The 6,334-nt window shown below is 41.2% G+C and overlaps 1 non-coding gene across 1 annotated transcript; it reads right to left on the bottom strand.

Moving 5' to 3' along the window:
* Window positions 1-5,907: 5,907 nt before the first annotated feature.
* Window positions 5,908-5,989, bottom strand: TRNAS-AGA. Its single transcript has one exon. It is a non-coding gene; the product is annotated as a tRNA-Ser (tRNA).
* Window positions 5,990-6,334: the final 345 nt, after the last annotated feature.

Raw genomic sequence — 6,334 nt, 5'->3', positions numbered from 1 at the left:
ATGACACCGAATGCAGGAAGATCATAGGCCAGTGGGTGGTAAGTCTTGAAGATCCAGTGGTGGTATAAGCATCTCAGCGCTGGCAGGCTCCTAAAGCTTAGGGCAGTAGCTGTTGCCCCATGTGCCTTCTCAGCTGGAATGTCTCCCAGGGAGTCAGCCTGCATCCTGCCTCCAGCAAGCCATTTATCTCCTTAGCTCCTCCAAATGAGGTCATCAAGCTGTGACTTGATTGATAGGTAAACTCCACTCCTTCACTCTTAATCCTGTCAAATTGACAACAGATTATCTAACTACCACAATGCCCTAATTTCCCAAAGAAAATCTCTCTTTGCTGTTTACTCCTTGTCTTTATCATTTTATTGTATGCCCCCCATTCCACATTTTCCTTCTTCAGGTAGGTACAGTGTTGACCTCAAGTAATGAATTCTGAGATGCTTGAAACAAGTGGTCTGCATCAATCCTGTAGGGAGTTACTCAGTGGGTTATAAAAACTACAGTAATTTGTGAATAGTATCTATTCTGTTTGCTCTGGATCCAAGGAGCATGATGTGTAGCTGCAAACACTGGCTTCTTTAAGCCCGCTTCCAATCTGGGAAGTTGATGAAGCACAGGCAGGGGTGTGGGGAGATGGGGGTGTAAATATTTGTCTTTCTTCTTTGTTCAAGCATGTGTTTAGTTGTTATGAACATTTGCGTGTTTACCAAAATTCTGACAAGGATGTTTCTAATTTTTTTATGCTGCTGCTCTGTGTGTGTGAGCATGAATTTTAGCAAGTTTGTCAGATATAAATTTTATTAGAAAATTTTGAGAATATCTTTAGCAGGTAGTTTTAATACACATTTGTGAATACTGTTGTGGATGCTGTTAGATGCCATTGAGTCAGCTCCCACCCATAGCGACCCTGTGCACAACAAAATGAAACACGGTACAGTCTTGCATCATCCTCACAATTGTTCCTATGCCTGAGCCCATTGATGCAGCCGCTGTGTCAATCCATCTCATTCTAGGGCTTCCTCTTTTTTGTTGCCTCTCCACTTTACCAAACATGATGCCCTTCTTCCAGGGACTGGTCTCTACTGACAATATGTCCAAAGTATGTAAGACAAAGTCTTGCCATCCTTGCCTCTAAGGAGCACTCTGACCACACTTCTTCCCAAACAATCTGTTTGTCCTTTTGGCACAGTACTTTCAATAGTCTTCTCCAGCACCACAATCCAAAGGCATCTATTTTTCTACAGTCTTCCTTATTCAGTGTCCAACTTTCAGATGCATATGATGCAATAGAGACTATCATGGCTTGGGTCAGGTGCACCTCACCCTGTAAAGTAACACCCAGGCTCCTCAGTATTCTAAAAACATCTTGTGCACCATATTTACCTAATGCAATACATCTTTTGATCGCTTGAATGCTGCTTCCATGAGAATTGTGGATTCAAGTAGGACAAAGTTCTTGACTTCAACCTTTTCTCCATTTATTAGGATCTTACTTATTGGTCCAGTTGTGAGGATTTGGGTATTCCTTACATTGAGTTGTAATCCATACCAAAAGCTATTAATCCTTGATCTTCATCAGCCAGTGTTTCAAGTCCTCCATTGTGTTTTTTTTAGCAAGCAAGGTTGTCATCTGCATGTTACAGGTTGTTGATAAGCCTTCCTCTGATCCTGATGCTGTACTCTTTCATATAATGCAGTTTCTCTGATAATTTGCTCAGCATATAGATCGCACAAGTATGGTGAGAGAATACAACACTGACCACACCTGTTCTTATTTTAAACCATGCAATATTCCCTTTGTTCTGTTCCCACAACTGGCTCCTGTTCCATGTACAAGTTCTGCATGAGCACAATGAAGGCTTCTGGAGCTCTCATTCTTGTCAAGATTATCCACAGTTTATGATGATCTACACTGTCAATTGCCTTGGCATAGTCAATGAAACACCAGTAAACATTTTTTTCTGGTATTCTCTGGTGAAATCCATCTGACATCAGCAATGCTAGCCCTTGTCCCATGTCCTCTTCTGAATCTGGCCTGAACTGACCCCTGTCAGTGTGTTCCTGCAACCATTATTGGGTGATCTGAAGCAAAATTTTAGTGGTGTGGGATATTAATATCATGCTATAGTTTGAGCAGGAGCCCTGGTGGTGTAGTAGTTATGTATTGGGTTGTGATCTGCATGATTGGAAGTTTAAAAGCAAAGGCAGTTCTGTGTGTGTGTGTGTGTGTGTGTGTTGTGGGTGGGTGATAGGTTTTCTACTGCTGTAAACAGGAGGGCACTATGAGTCATCATTGACTGAGAGTTGGTTCACCTTTCTTTGGAATGGACACAAATATGGATCTCTTCCAGTCAGTTGACCAGGGAGCTGTCTTTCAAATTTCCTGGCATCGAAGAGTGAGTGCTACCAGTGCTTTTTCAACTTGTTGAAACATTTCAATGGGTATTTGGTCAATTTCTGGAGCCTTATTTTTGGCTAATTCATTTAGTGCAGTTTGAGTTCTTCTGTCAGCACCATTGGGTTTTGCTCATATGCTACCTCCTGAAATGATGGGCTGTCGACTATTATTTCTGGTACAGTGACTGTACTCTTTCTATCTTCTCTTGATGCTTCCTGCATCATTCACTATTTTGCCCATAGAATCTTTCAAGATTGCAATTCGAGGCTTGAAGTTTTTCTTGAATTCTTTCAGTTTCAGATATGCTGAATGTGTTCTTCCTTTTTTTTTTAATTTTAGGTCCTTGCACATGTCATGATAATATTTGGCTTTGTCTTCTTGAGCTGCCCTTTGATATTTTCTATTCAGCTCTTTGACTTCATCATTTCTTCCATTGGCTTTAGCTACTCTATGATTCATAGCAAGTTCTAGAGTCTCTTCTGACATAAACGTTGATCTTTGGTTTCTTTCCTGTCCTTTTAATGAGCTTTTGCTTTCTTCATGAGTGATGGTCTGGATATCCTCCCACAGCTCATTAAGTCTTCTCTCATTAGTGTTCAATGAATCAAATATGTTCTTGAAATATTCCTGAGATTGAGGTGTGATAGACTCAACGTCGCATTTTGGCTCCTGTGAGCTTGTTTTAATTTTCTTCAGCTTTATCCTGAGTTTACATAAAAGCAATTGATGAGCGGTTTCACATTTGTCCCTGGTCTGGCTTTGGCTGCTGATATCAAGCTTCTCCATGATGTCTTCAATTTTATTTCTTTGTGCTCCATTTGGGGAAGTCCATGTGCGCATTCACTTTTTTGTTGTTGAAACAGTATTTGCTATGAACAAGTCATTGGTTTTGCAAACTTCTGTCATGCAATGTCCAGCTTCATTTATATCACCAAGTGCCTACCCTGTTTCCCCCAAAGTAAGACATCCCCCGAAAATAAGACCTACTCACAGTTTTGCCTCTTGCTGAAATTACGGCATTTCCCCGAAAATAAGGCCACCCTGAAAATAAGGCCCCCCGAAGCTACGGTAACTCTGGACTCTGGACTGCTGCCATGCAGCTCACTGTTGGCCACAGCACAGCCGGAGAAGACAGGAAGTGCGAGGTCTCTTTTAATAAAACAATAAACAATAAATGTGTACCATATTCTTCTTCATGGAAAAATAAGACATCCCCTGAAAATAAGACCTACCGCATCTTTGGGAGCAAAAATTAATAGAAGACACTGTCTTATTTTTGGAGAAACAGGGTATATTCCAACTACTTTTTGTTCTTCTTCTTTGTTTCCAACTTATGCATTCTATTAACCAAATAACTATCAATGCATCTGATTGCATGTTGATCACTTTCTGACTGAGGTGGTTGGTAGAATTCTTCAATTTTTTCATCACAAGCTTTTCTGGTTGGGACAAAAAGTTGAATAATAGTTGTATTCATTGGATTTCCTTGAAGGTGGATAGATATAATACGATCACAGATAGCATTGTATTTCATGATGGGTTTAGCAAGATCCTTTCTGAGAATAACTACCACACCATTCATCTTGATTGTGTTATTCTGGGCATTGTAAATCATATGATTTTCTGATTCAAAATGGACAAGTAGTCCATTTAAGCTCACTAATGCCTATGACATCGATTTTCATGGGTTCCATGTCATTTTTGACCACTTTCAATTTTCCTCATACTTCACTTATTCCAAGTTCCAATCATTAGAAGATTTCTGCAGCTGTTTCTCATTACCTTGATGGTGCCTTGAATATGAGTTTCAGGTTATACTTTAAAATTCTTGGTAATTTTTATATTAGACATCATTAAGAGCCACCAGATATGAAACACCGGTATCTAGGTAAAGAATATGTACTTTTTACATCTAACATGGAATCAGTGAGTACCACTCTTTTCTTGACAAAATTTTCTTAATTTAACTTTTTATGTTTACATTATTTCTGATTTACAGAAAAATTTTTAAGTATAGTTCAAGTAATGTGATAAATTTCTCACATATTCTCAAATGTTAAGTTTATCACATATCTGTATATTTCTCTAACGCTATATAATTTATGGATAAATCAAGGAACCCTGGTGGCACAGTGGTTAAAGTGTTTGGCTGCTAATCGAAAAAGTGTGAATCCACGAGTCACTGCGAGGGGACAGATGTGGCCATGCGCTTCTCTAAACATTTACAGCCTTGGAAGTCCCATGGTGGGTTTCTTTGTTCTATAGGGTTTCTATGAATCAAGATCAGCCTAGCATTTGTGATTTGGCTTTGGTTTGGTGCTTACACTTATGCCATATCATATGTATATTGTTTCTCTAAACTATGAGAAAGAATTGCAGACTAGATGTCCCCTTATGACTAAAATACGTCATGTGTATTTTCTAAAAACAAGACCTTTCTTTCCCAACCCTGGAAGAATTATAAAAGCAAGATTAAACTTTGATCCCATCTAAAGCCCTTACTAAGGTTTTCTAAGTTGGGTCAATCCTTTGGAGTCAAGAAAATGCCTCTCAGCCACTTGTGACAGCTCTTTAGTTCTTTACTCTGGAAAAGTTCAATCGATTTCATGGATATATTGGAAAAGTAGGACAGGCGTGTTGTAGAGCGTTCTACATTTGTCTGCAATGTCTCCTCTGATGTAAAGCCTTCTCAGTTCATCATATTAGGAGGCACATGATGCTCTGATTGATCCCAGTACTCTCAATACCAACTCTCATCAATGGATTAAAGTGGTGTCTATAAGATTGATCCATAATCAAGTTCCTATTTTAAAAGACATCATGAGTCATTTCCTTTGATACATGAGTTGTACAGCAGCATCACAGCCCCCCTTTCCCCCCCACTCTGTTTAGTTTTTTCCAAAAGAATAAATCAAAGGAAGAAGATTATAACGCTGGAGCATAAAGATAGACACAAAACTCAAAGAAAAGATCCAGACCCCCTCTGAGAATCAAGCCCCCAGGGCCCAGGCAACAGTCAGGGAAACACACCACTAAACTACCCCGAAAGTTCTGAAAAATTTCTCAGCATCCACAGGTGAGATTCCTGAACGTGCCCCGCCAGTGGAACAGGACTGCTTTGTTAGGTGCCGCGACAGTTCTGGGCTAGACTCCCAAACAGAGCAGGGAGTCATGCATGTCAAGGGGTGTTCCTCACTGTGCATTAGTGTTCTGTCAAAAAGGACGCAGGTCCCCAGAGAAGCAGATCCAAGGCGGAGCCTTCGCGGCAATGAATGGCAACATATGCCTGCGTTCAGCTTTGAGCAAAACTTGTTTTCTAGAATTTGTCTTTTTTTCATTTTTGGTAGTACATTTTTTTGTGTATGTGGGCAATAGGAGGGAAGCCAATAGTAGTGGGCGTTTGTTTGGGACAAGGACTTTCGTAATTGGCACAAAGAAGTTTCTTTCTGGGTCGTCAGTGTATGTTGGGCGGATTTGGAAACTAAGTAAATCCACCTGTTAACATAAAAGGAACTCGTAGTCGGCAGGATTCGAACCTGCGCGGGGAAACCCCAATGGATTTCTAGTCCATCGCCTTAACCACTCGGCCACGACTACAGCTACTTGCAAATAGACTCTCTATAGCACTGACGTACATCACACGGCTTAAAATCAAATCGAAAACGATCTTGGGTATAAAAATTATGTTCTCGCTGAGGTCCATGGCCACCGTGGCCCACGCCCCCCGGTAGGGCCGCCCCGCGCGGCCGGAAGGGAGGAAGGAAGGAAGCCGCGCAGCCCGCCCCGCGGCAGAGCCAGTCGCCCGGGCCAAGGTCAAGGAGCGGAAAGCCTCCCGTGCACCCCTGATCTTTTTATTTAAAAGGAAAATAAGCATCCATATTCCTTCTGCTTCTGAATGGCACAGCGGTGGCTACACACGCCGGGGCGCTAACCTCTGGCGGG

This window comes from Echinops telfairi, unplaced genomic scaffold (assembly GCF_000313985.2).
Source record: "Echinops telfairi isolate 266 unplaced genomic scaffold, ASM31398v2 ScPeMD7_140;HRSCAF=443, whole genome shotgun sequence".
In the NCBI taxonomy this organism is placed as follows: Eukaryota; Metazoa; Chordata; class Mammalia; order Afrosoricida; family Tenrecidae; genus Echinops; species Echinops telfairi.
The sequence above is the reverse complement of the archived record's forward strand: the minus strand, read 5'-3'. Positions and strand labels throughout refer to the sequence as shown.